The following is a 13319-nucleotide window of genomic DNA, read 5'->3' as shown; positions in this document are numbered from 1 at the left end:
GGAAAATTAAAGTAAATAAGAGCCGCTTTTCGCGAGCATAAATTCTGTGTTTCAAAGAGAGGAAAGTAAATGAAAATTGGAGCGAATCCATGGATGCTCTCCGTGAGCTTAATAGTTGCAGAGTTGGGCATTTCAATGCTGTTGAACTGGCTTCAACAATATGAAAGGCAGCCCTCGTAATAAGATCGGCGAAAGTTTTTTCGAAAGAGTTTTTGGGGTTTTTGTCAACATTTTGGAAATTTCAACATGTGGTTTATACCAAAGTTTCCCCTATTAACGTTAATATTTCTTTAACGTGACATCGGAACTTTCACAATTTTGTAAAAAAAAATCCAAAATATCCTAACAGGTGGCAAGGTTTTATGAAATTTTTCTGAAGTATTTCACTAAAATAGTAAAACCTTTTTATCAACCATCTTTCCGCATTAATATTAAGTTAACCCAAGACGAAACCTTCTTTAAAGACTGATCTATATGTACGTAGGCCTTCAGGGTTTACCTGAGAAAAAAAACTCAAAATCCTCATACATTTACGTACATAATACAAATGAAAGACTATTGGCGGAACATAAAATTGGCATGTCAGCAAAGAGAACTACATGGCATACCATCAACAAAAATCAATAATGAAATTCAATAAATTCAACAATGAAGGAAATTCATATCCTTTCTGGCAAAAAAAAATCCGCAAACAATGCTTGCGCTTGTACAAGCAAATGCTGTATATGTGTGTGTGTCAATGGTTCGTAACATTGTTTTGGGTGGGTGGTGGTAGAAGTGGAAAATGTCCTCAGGATATTAAAATGTCTTTTGATGGAAAAACAAATTTCCATTTATGCAAATTATCAACGAAAAATCTCCGTTTTTCGCAAAATTTTGATTAAGTTATAATGGTAAACAACAACAAAGACACCAACAACAGGCACAGCAATGGAAGGGTTTGCATTTCCTTTGGCATGGCAAGGTTTCCTTGGACGGTTTCCTTTTCCAAAATGCCCCGCAGTAGATTTGCTAATACAAAAACTAATTATTTATTTTATGATAAGGAACTTGCAGTGGTAACAAGACGAAGAGAAAGAACAAGTGGAGGAACTTTGGCAATTTTAAGCGAAGAGTTAATTGACACGAATGATTACTTTTGGACAAAACCAATTTGAGCAAAGGGTAATGATGCAGTTTACCAAAGCAGCTAACAGGATGTGATGACTAAAGGAATTTTTGACACAAAATTCATAATTGAAGTTGGTCTTTGATTATTAAAAGAACGGATATTAAAAGTAAATTAAATCTCTGTGACTTTTCCTGTGATTCCTTGTCATCAGTTTTCATTGTTTTTTCCCACACACACTGATATTTGACCAATCGTTTTCCGTACAATTAATTTTAATTACAAATAAATACCAAAGTAAATGCCATATCCCTAGGTTGCTGCAAGAATGATAAGCTGATGATTTAATGGCAAATTACAACAACTCAACATGTGACTCGAAATCGAACAGAGGTCTCTGGCAACTATATCAGCATCCTGAATGTCCTCATCAGGCCACGCACTGCGGGGGTACTCAGCCAATTTTAAGAAATGGGAAGGGAGAGAGAGAGTGAGCAATAGCCTAAAACGCATACAGTTAAGTAGGTTGACTTCCCGAACGGAAACGGAAACTGTTAGCGACATAATTTTCTCTATAGTACACTATCTCTCCGTCTCATACCACAACTCAGCTTGTTGGTCTCTATCAACAAATATGAGTAATAATAGACAAAGTTTTATTTATCCCGCTGGTTTTGGGCAACATTGTACAATGCTCAACATGACCGACATCTGTCAGTTTTGATAATCTACATATGGGTGATTCCATAAGGAAAGCGCCTGTAAAAGTTTAATGTCATATTACGTCACAATAATTGCAGCCATTTTTATACCCTCCACCATAGGATGGGGGTATACTAAATAATATCGTCATTCTATTTGGAACTCCTCGTAATATTCGTCTAAGACCCCATAAAGTTTATATATTCTTGATAGTCATGATATTTTAAGTTGATCTAGCCATGTCAGTCCGTCTGTCTGTCGAAAGCACACTAACTTTCGATGGAGTAAAGCTATCCGCTTGAAATTTTGCACAAATACTTTTTATAAGAGTAGGTCGGTTGGTATTGTAAATGGGCCATATCGGTCCATGTTTTGATATAGCTGCCATATAAACCGATCTTGGTTCTTGACTTCTTGAGCCTCTAGAGTGCGCAATTCTTATCCGATTGTGATGAAATTTTGCCCGACGTGTTTTGTTATGATATTCAACAACTGTGCCAAGTATGGTTCAAATCGGTCCATTACCTGGTATAGCTGTCATATAAACCGATCTTGGGTCTTGACTTCTTGAGCCTGTAGAGTGCGCAATTCTTATCCGATTAGAATGAAATTTTGCACCATGTGTTTTGTTATGATATTCAACAACTGTGCCAAGTATGGTTCAAATCGGTCCTTAACCTGATGTAGCTGCCATATAAACCGATCTTGGGCCTTGACTTCTTGGGCCTCTAGAGAGCGCAATTCTTATCCGATTTGGCTGAAATTTTTTACGACGTATCCTCTTATGACGGATCCTCTTATGACCTCGGTCTATAGCCCGATACAGTTCCCATATAAATCGATCTCTCTATTTTACTTTTTGAGTCCCCAAAGGGCGCAATTCTTAATCGAATTGGCTGACATTTTATACAGGTCCCCAACATATAATTTAATTGTGGTCTAAACCGGATCATATCTTGGTATCACTCTAAGAGCAGAGCAAATTTATCTTATATCATTTTTTGCCTAAGAAGAGATGCCGGGAAAAGAACTAACTAATGCGCTCCATGGTGGAGGGTATATAAGATTCGGCCCGGCCGAACCTAGCACGCTTTTACTTGTTTTTTGTCTGAATATCGATGGAAATTTTGCCTATCGATACTATCGGCAAAGTTAAATTTTTTGCAAAATTTACCAAAAATAAACTATCCGACACTGAGTGTATCATATTAAACACATTGCGCCTAAAGAGGGCGATTTTTTCGTTGCGCCTATAGAGGGCGCTTTTTTCAGGCGATGGGCTTAAATTTTGTAAAGTGATTTCACTCATGACTTCCAACTGACTTTATTAAATTTGGTTTTATTCGGTCTGTGAATGATATATATAAAACGAAGATTTATAGGGTTTGAATAAAAATTGCTCCCTTTAGGGGCTCATGAAGTAAAATAGGGAGATCGGTTTATATGGGAGCTGTATCAGGCTATAGACCGATTCAGACCACAATTGACACGTATCTTGAAGGTCATTAGGAAAGTCGTTGTACAAAATTTCAGCCAAATCGGATAATAATCTCAACCTCTAGATGCTCCAGAAATCCAGATCCCAGATCGGTTTATACGGCAGTTATATCAGGTTGTGAACCAATTAAAACCATATTTGGCACAACTGTTGGAAGTCATAACAAAAAACTTTTTGCATCCAAATCGAATAAGGATTGCGCTCTCTGGTGGCTCAAGAAGTCACGATTCAAGATCGGTTTATATGGCAGCTATTTCAGGTTATAGACCGATTTAAATCATACTGTGCACAGTTATTGGAAGTCATAACAAAACACCTGATGCAAAATTTCAGCCAAATCGGATAGGAATTGCGCCCTCTAGAGGCTCATGAAGTCAAGACACCAGATCGGTTTATATGACAGCTATATCAGGTTATGGACCGATTTGAACCGTACTTAGCACAGTTATTGGATATGATAACAAAACACCTCATTTCAGCCAAACCGGGTGAGAGTTGCGCCCTCTAGTGACTCGAAAAGTCAAGAGCCAAGATCGGTTTATATGAACGCTTCATAAAAACATGGACCGATATGGCCCATTTACAATACCAACCGACCTACACTGATAAGAAATATATGTGCAAAATTTCAAGCGCCTAGTTTCGAAAGTTAGCGTGCTTTCGACAGACGGACGGACTAACGGATATGGCTAGATCTACTTAAAATGATATGACGATCAAGAATATATATACTTTATGGGGTCTCAGAGGAATATTTCGAGGAGTTACAAACAGAATGACGAAATTAGTATATCCTCATCCTATGGTGTAGGGTTTAAAAACATATTTTACTCAAAAATGAGTCCAATATTGTCCCTATCTGTCCACTTTACAGTTTATGTGAAATTCAGATTTTTTTTATTTCTACTATGAGGTGACCCATATTCTTCCATGCTTACACATTGCTTGTGTATGATGTTTGCATTTGTAACATTTTTATTTAATTATGGGTTTGTTTTTGATTGAAATTTTTTCTCCATGATTTGATTTCTGTGCAAGGTAAGGGCAACGTAGAAACAATCAACCTAAACTTGTCATAAGCGATTTGTAGAAAATCCAAACAAGTACCCTCATACGCAAAAGAAGGCAAAACATCATCATTGGGGGTTGAAGTTCAAACATAACCGAATTATGATTTTTAATGACTTTTAAAGGAGTACTTCAATAACGGCAAACAACAAGAACGAGAACAGCAACGCATTATTCGCTAGAAATGCAACATATTTGTGAAGGTGTCAACCTTTTTGGCCTCAGGTCAAATAGCGCCAGCAGGTTCTACAGCAGACGTCGCTCGGTCGTTCGTGTGACTGTTGGCAATCTTAGCTAGGCCTCCCCCTTTTTTTTGGGATAAGGTTAAACTCATTGTAAGGCAACAATTTTGATGAACCCTCTGGTGCTCAGCTGGGGTGGAGTCATGAGTGTCATCTACATCATCCAAATTATCTTCCTGAAATTCTTAATTAAATTACAGCCGTTATTATGTTCGAAACTCATTAAACATGTAAATTTGTTTATTTTATGTCGCTGATGCTTTTTTTTTGCATCATCACCATCATTTATGGGATTAGAATTATTGAAATACATCAAAATTCTGTCATCAGCATTCTCCAACCATATTGACACCGTTGTGTCATTTTCCGAATGAAATGTTTAATTATTTTCTTCAATGATTTGTTTTGTTTTTTTTTTATTTTCTCTCCTGCAACGAACATTTGAAAATTTTTTTTAAATGTGAATTTTAATTAAATGAAAATCATTTTTAATCATTGCATCTATTCATGCATACCTATAGAAAAATATTTGAATACTTACCTACATATGTACATACATGCGAAGAAGACTCATACGATTGCAGGTGTGGGCGTAAGTATGTATATGTGTTCAGTTTTTAGTTATCTCTCTGGAGAATATTTCCTCATCATTGGAAATTATTCATTTGCTTTATTCCATGGAGTGTTAGCCGATTTCAAGGTGAAATGGCCTAAGGAAAAAATTTCCAAATTTGTTGATATTCAATTATAGAGGTTACGAGAATAATTCCGAAATATTTCTTGACGACGGTAATGAGAACATACAGCTTGGACAAAATATGGTGAGGATAACAGTACACGGAAGAGTTTAAGGAATAATAAAGCAGCAGGATCACAAGGATTGTCCGCTAGGATAGGTAAGGTTGGGTTATAGGGTGCGGACTATAAACCGTCCCATGCTACTATCAATATACAGCTAAGCCAACAATTGTATTGTTGTGCGGTCTGAATACCGAAAATGAACCCCGAAGAAATCCATGACACAATCCCTGATAGTTCTCCATTCTATTCCTCGAAGTTGGTTTCAGACTAGTATGGTATCCACTCATTAGGGCTGCAGTCTGTTAATCACGTAATCCGCGCAGTGACATAGCTGATCGTTGAAACGTCTCATCATCTTCCCCATGTGCCCTACGCACGCTATCACTTGTCGCATCTATTCGGCATAAGTGCATTCGTAGTTCTATGTGTCCCGTAATGATATCTCCCTTCATACTTATGCTCAGTAATAGCCACGTCTTCTCTTGATCTGGAACTCCCATAAGATTTTCGTCATCCTTTCTGAGGATTCACTGATCGCCCCCCCATTAACTCGCACTGAGTCGCCCTGATAGGCTTTGCATTAATCAAGTTTAATGATGGCATCCTATATGCTGAAGACTCTAGAGAGGTTGATAGAAACATATCTTAAAGCAAAGATCCCTGGAGATCGCCTATCTCGGCAACAGCATGCATGTAGTAAAGGCAAGTCCACTGAAACAGCCCTTCACTTCCAAGTCGCCTACATAAAGGTATCTCCCGCTGTCAAGAAATATACAATGATAGCATTTCTTGCCATTGAAGGTGCTGTCAAGAATGTAAAACCAAGGTCAATCATTAAAGAACTGAAGTTTCTAGGCATCAGCACTATCGTAAGAGGGTTTATTAATAATTTACTAACTAAAAGATGCATTACACGGCAGGCTTGGGATCATTTAACCATGAATCCTCTTATAAACGAACATCGCTTGCAAATTATTGAATTTTATTATCAAAATGCATGCTTTTTTAAGAAAGTCCAACGCGCTTCTTCCATTTTATGGACGAAGCACAATTTTGGCTCAATGAATACGTAAATAAGCTCAATGTTGATTTTGGAGTGATGACCAGCCAGAAGCATTTCGAGAGCTACCAATGAATCCAGAAAAAATCAAAGTTTGGTGCGGTTTATAGGCTGGTGGCATCATTGGACCGTACTTCTTTAAAGATGATGCAAGTCGTAAGGTAAGAGTGAATGGTGAGCGCTACCGTGAGATGATATCCAACTTATTTTGCCCTAAATGCAAGAGCTTGATTGATTTTTTTTTTGTTGTTAAAACTAAGTGGCTCAAGAAATAAAAACAACTTTTTTCAAAATTTTTGAAAAAAAATTTAAAAAAATAAAATCTTTTGTTAAACTAATTAAAAAAAAAAAACGACTAAGTTAATATAAATCCTCTTAATAATGAATATATGAAATTTCATCAAAATCGGACAAGGGAATCGAGGGTCAGACGTTATAGGTTAATGTGACACCATTGGCTAGACAAATTGCTGCGACCACTGCTGTGATACTAAGGGAACTTTCTCTTTGGTCATGTAGCGGCTACGGACATTGTGTTTTCCTTGATACCATTCCCGATGTTGTAAACACTGCGGATTACACATTGGCTGAGCCGCCTTTGATAAAAAGTACTGTACCACTATATCAGATAGAACCCATTGGAACTAGACTAGACTTCTATACGGAATGATCAAAACAAAACGACTAGGAGGGCTTTGGTGTGTAGTCTGAAGAACTCGTACGGGCCATATTGAGAAGCTTACCCGAGCACTGTAGTGTGTATCAAAGTTACATGAGCACTGAATTCAAAAAACAGACCTCGACTGTAGCAGATCTGTCAAGAGATGGCTGAACAGTTCAAAATTCATTCGTTTTTGGTGCCGGGCCACAGATATAACCCAGGGAATTGTAGAGCAGGCGAGCATGATAGATTAGGAATTAACTTACTACCATTGACACTGGACTCAGTGGGTATGCCTCTAGCGAATTGTAAGCTAAGTCTTCAGGATTAGACCCGAATAATAGATGTTCAACGAATGGACAGATGATCAAGGGTTGTGAACATTCCAAAATTATGGGGCCTAATCTAGACCTGAGGAGGTCTACCGCTTTGTTGTCGCTGGCTAGAACAGACGTCTCAGTCAATGAGTCCGTAATGACAGGTTACTGTCTGATTGCAGAAGCTGTGAGGAAGTCGAAAAAGAAGATACTATAGAACATCTGCTGTTTGTGTCCCGCACTGGCAGTCAGGATTCTTTAGATTCTCATATCTTTGAGAACTTGTCTGATTTGGCGGATATGAGCATTCGTAAGTTGTTGGGCTTTTTAAAGCGACATGGATGGTTCAACGCTAGGACCTAAAAGGCATCTTTCTTCTCCTGTTCCTGTAGAATCACAATGGAAGAAAACGTTTAAGTGAGTCTGATAGCAGACTGGCACATAATCCTAATCAAACCTAACCTTGATGGCAGCCCGCTGGTCCTTACAGCCTCCTCTCATTCTTCCTTATCATAGCATCCTCTGAGAAGACGTTAATTGTCTTCCTACACTTCAAGAACGTCCGCCATGGTTTATATAGCCTTATTGCCCAACTTACTGTCCGTAAAGATTTTCACATTAGAAGGCCTAACGTCTCGTCCTCATCACGCATTCGGTGACTCCCGGATTTCCACTTTGAGGGCCGTTTTATTGTTAGGCCGCTGGGAACAGAACTCAGTGTCTGGGTCCTCAATAAAGACACTTAGACCGGTTCCGTACTCTAGCTGTGAATTATCCGTGCAGCATGAACAACCAGATGGCAATACCATAGTTTTTTCAATTCAAGGCAATGTCTCCCTCTAGTCCTCAAATGTCATCTTATGTAGGTATGACCTACTCTTATCTTTACCTCAAATGCCGTATTTCCACTCATGGCCAATGGCCTTAGTGTATAAGGCAGCCACTGTAGTTAGTGACCTAGTGACCTAGCTGGCGAAGTTCTCATCGCACCACCCAAGCCAAGATAACATGTCCCTGATCCTGTTATAATGTCCTTAAGCTACGCTTCTTCTCCGTCGCCATCCACCAAACAACCGAGGCGAAAGTCAGTGCTGCCAGCCAATTTAAACTCAACTTCAAGTTTGTTAAAACACAAGTCATATGTTTGCTAAGATAGCAGCCATGTTTTGCTTTCTATCCAATTATGTGCACGCAAAACTGCTATTTTAGGTAAAAATGTTGCTATTGTAACCTTTAACTGGATGAGTGGTGGTAAATTTTGCACCCTCAACACATTAACAATTCCTCTTAATTTTGCGATCCGGTCCTTTACATATCTTCTCAATTTGTTGTCATGGTTAGACCAATATGTAGTTGTCGCCCTAAGTGCAACATGTGCGGAGTAATAGAAGTTCTGGTGTAAAATTACCCCCACCTACACAAATGAGAAATATTTCCTTGAAAAATGTTTACCACCACCTCCCTATCACGTTTCAAAGAGTCTATTGGGGGTCGGCTTGTATGGGAGTTATATCAGGTTATAGACCGATTTATGGAATGTTGGAAGTGTTATCAGTGAAATCGGATCATAAATTCTCTATTTAGGGACTCAAAAAGTCAGATCGAGACATCGGTTTATATGGGAGTTATATGGTCCGATTTGGACAATAAACGGCACATATGTTACAACTCATAACACAAGTCTACATGGAAATTATCACCCCAGTCGGTTAAAAATTGCGCCATCTAGAGGCTCAAGATATCTAATTCGAGATCGGTTTATATGGGAGCTATATAAGGTTTTAGACTGATATGTACCAATATAAGCACGGGTGGTGGAGGTAGTAACAAAACACCACATAACAAATTTTGTGCAAAATGGATAATTATTACGCTCACTGGAGGCTCAGAAGACAAATCAGGAGATCGGTTTAGGAGCTATATCGGGCTATAGACCGATTTGGACCATAAGAGGCGCATATATTAAAAACCGTAGCAGAAGTCGAGGTGCAACATTTCAGCCAAATCGTTTAAAAATTGCGCCCTCTGAGAGCGCAAGAAATCACATTGGAAGATCAGTTTATAAGGGAGCTACATGTATCGGGAGCTACATATATATGGATCGATATAGGTCGTAATTGGCGCATATGTTGAAAGTCATCACAGAAATATAAGTGCAAAATTTCAGACACATCGGATAAAAATTACCTCCTCCTCCTAGTAACAGATTTGTGTACTCGTATATGTAAAGTGCACAATATCCAAGAGGTTTAGTCTACATCGGTTCAGATTTAGATATATCTCCTATGTATATATATGTTCGTCCGATTGTGAGAAATATTGCAATAAAGTGCCCATTTGTTAACCAATTCTTTAGAAATTTAGCAGGGAGGATTTCCTTGTGACTCTCGACATTACTGGTGAATTTCATAGAAATCGGTTTAGATTAAGATATAGCTGTCATATATGTATGTCGCTCGATTTTCACTTCTTGAGCCACTGCATGCGCATTTATTGACCTATCTTGCCCAATTGTGCACAACGCTTTCTTCGATGCCTACAACAATATATAGGGTGTTTGGTCAAAATCGGTTCAGATTAATATGTAGCTCCCATATATATGTTCTTCAGAATTTGAAGTAATGCTGTCATATGTCACACGTAGTTATTACATTGGGTTGCCCAAAAAGTAATTGCGGATTTTTCATATAGTCGGCGTCGACAAATTTTTTCACAGCTTGTGACTCTGTAATTGCATTCTTTCTTCTGTCAGTTATTAGCTGTTACTTTTAGCTTGCTTTAGAAAAAAAGTGTAAAAAAAGTATATTTGATTAAAGTTCATTCTTAGTTTTATTAAAAATGCATTTACTTTCTTTTAAAAAATCCGCAATTACTTTTTGGGCAACCAATAGTTTGAACATATTTGCTTTGCTCGAAATTTGATACGCATTGTTTAATAACCGTTCTGAAATCATCCACTGAGGTCCATCAAAATTGGTTCAGATTACATCAAATTTGTGCACGTAACCAGTTAAAGGTTAAATGAGACAATTCCTTATGTGTATTTTAGAAATAATCTCTTTACCTCATGATCGAACACCGCAGCAATATTTCACAGTATTTGTACTCTCGCATATGAGTTTATGGAATTTTGTGAGTTTAGATGAATTTTCATTATTTTCCATCGAGTGTTGGTAATTTTATTCAAATTACGTCCCTTCGCCTTCGCCGTCCCACCGCATTGCTGTTGTCACATCCCCTACGGATATTCAGTGTCTGTGGCATATTCTCTTAACGAGCAAGGCCATTCTCTGTATGAGTGGGTGTTTTGTTTATCTATATTTGTGTATGTGTTAGAGTTTGTGACAGCATTTAGTTGGGTTTTGTTTTTAATTAATTTTCAAATTGTTTAATTATAACATAATTTGCAACGATTTTCTATGTGGTTATGTTAGTCGAACAAATTACAATTACAGTACTTGTTAGAGTTTAGGGATGGTTGGGTAAAAGGGAAATTACAGAATTGAAAAATAAATTTTTGTGGATAGGGACCATACATGAGAATAGTCTATACTAATATACCTAAGTGGTTGGAAAAATTAGCAATTTTTATGCAAGATATTTTGTTTTAAATTTACTAAAAATATTTAAAATATTTCATGTTTTTTATATTCATCATTCCGCTTGAAGCAACTCAAAGTATTGGGCTCGTGGACTCTAATGAATATATATTCTTGATCCGCCTGATGTCCGTCCGGATTTTGGAAGCTCTAACAGTATTCATAATACACCCACTAAAGACTAACAAGTAAGAGCGTGCTAAGTTCGGTCGGGCCGAATCTTATATACCCTCCACCATTGATCGCATCTGTCGAGTTCTATGCGCGGTATCTCTTTTTAGACAAACATAGAATATTGAATAAGTTATTGTTATGCTATTGTAGCTATATCAAGTTATAGTCCGTTTCGGATCATAAATGAATGCTGAACATTGTATAAGTCATTGTGTAGTATTTTCATTCATTCTGATAAGAATTGCGCCTTGTAGGGGCTCAAGAAGAAAAATCGGGAGATAGGTTTATATGGGAGCTGTATCAACCTATTGATCGATTCATACCATATTGAAAACGTATGTTAAACGACATGAGAGAAGCTGTTGTACAAAATTTCTGCCAAATTGGATGAGAATTGTGCCCTCTAGAAGCTCAAGAAGTCAAGATCCCAGATCGATTTATATGGCAGCTATATCAAAACATTAACCGATTTGAACCATACTTAATACAGTTGTTGGAAGTGACACCAAAACACTACTTGCAAAACTTCAGCCAAATCGGATGAGAATTGCGCCTTCTAGAGATTCAAGAAGTCAAGACCCAGATCGGTTTATATGGCAGCTATATCAGGTTATGTACCAATTTACGCCATACTTAGCACAGTTGTTGGAAGTGATACCAAATCACTACGTGCATAATTTCAGTTAAATCGGATGAGAATTGCGTCCTCTAGAGGCTCAAGAAGTCAAGACCCAAGATCGGTCAATATGGCAGCTATATCAAAACATTGACCGATTTAAACAATACTTAGCGTATTTGTTGGAAGTGCTACCAAAACACTATGTGCGCAATTTCAGTTAAATCGGCAATTGCGCCCTCTAGAGGCTCAAGAAGCCAAGACCCAAGATCGTTTTATATGGCAGCTATATCCAAACATGGACCGATTCGGTCCATTTACAATACCAACCGACCTACACTAATGAAAAGTATTTGTGCAAAATTTCAAGCGGCTAGCTTTACTCCTTCGGAAGTTACCGTGGTTTCGACAGACATATGGACGGACGGACGGACGGACAGATGGACGGACATGGCTAGATCGACTTAAAATGACATGACGATCAAGAATATATATAGTTTATGGGGTCTTAGACGCATATTTCGAGGTGTTACAAACATATTGACGAAATTAGTATACCCCAATGGTGGAGGGTATTAAAATCTAAATGGAGGTATTACTATATATGAAAACTGTATCAAGTTATGGACCGATTTGAACAATATTTGACAAAAGTTGATATTGGAAGCCATAACAGTAATTGCTGCTCCAATCTTCACCCAAAACGAGTCGGCTCCAATAGAGGCTAAATAACTCAAGCTAGCTCTACTTGGCATGACTTGAGTAGTTAAAGCAATATATCAGCAAATCGGATATGAATTGAACCTCTGTGCTATGGTGGCCTCTACCTTTAACTAACAGTTAATAAAAACATATCATTAAAGTATTAATGATTTCTATTCTCCATTTTATGCTTCTAGTGCTAGTAGAAGCTTCTAGTAGAAGCTCATCCAATATGGGACAATAACTTCACCACCGTAGCGCTAAGGGACTTGAACATCTCTTACTAAGCTCCTGATAATTCACGATTTTTTTTATTGGGTTAAATGAAGACTCCTGTCCTGATGCACTCATCCATCCAGATCCCATCCGTATACGAGTACGTATACCGAAGATACAAAAAAGTAAGAGGTACTTTCAGCCCAACTTGCCGTCGGTGAAGAAGGATATGCAAGAAGTTTGCCTCTGTTCCTTAGTGGAATGTTCATGGGCAAAATTTGCATTTGCATTTGAAGAAGGATATATTGGTATATAGTCCACCGCGCTGTCTATGCCTTCCAGCTGCGACGTATCTGCAGTCTCTACCAGAATAGAAAAGTGATCAAATCTCGAGGAAAGCCAGCGATCTTTGTAACCATACCGTCTGTCCGTCTGTCCGTCCGTCTGTCCGTCCGTCTGTCCGTCCGTCTGTCCGTCCGTCTGTCCGTCCGTCTGTCCGTCCGTCTGTCCGTCCGTCTGTCCGTCCGTCTGTCCGTCCGTCTGTCCGTCCGTCTG

The 13319-nt window shown here is 38.3% G+C and overlaps 1 long non-coding RNA gene across 1 annotated transcript; it reads left to right on the top strand.

The window, feature by feature from the left end:
* The first annotated feature begins 408 nt into the window (after positions 1-408).
* LOC106091867 (uncharacterized) lies at positions 409-1308 on the top strand. Its single transcript, XR_001222060.2, has 2 exons — positions 409-742; positions 1047-1308. It is a non-coding gene; the product is annotated as an uncharacterized LOC106091867 (long non-coding RNA).
* Positions 1309-13319: the final 12011 nt, after the last annotated feature.

Source organism: Stomoxys calcitrans, chromosome 5 (assembly GCF_963082655.1).
Source record: "Stomoxys calcitrans chromosome 5, idStoCalc2.1, whole genome shotgun sequence".
NCBI classification, from domain to species: domain Eukaryota; kingdom Metazoa; phylum Arthropoda; class Insecta; order Diptera; family Muscidae; genus Stomoxys; species Stomoxys calcitrans.
The sequence above is the reverse complement of the archived record's forward strand: the minus strand, read 5'-3'. Positions and strand labels throughout refer to the sequence as shown.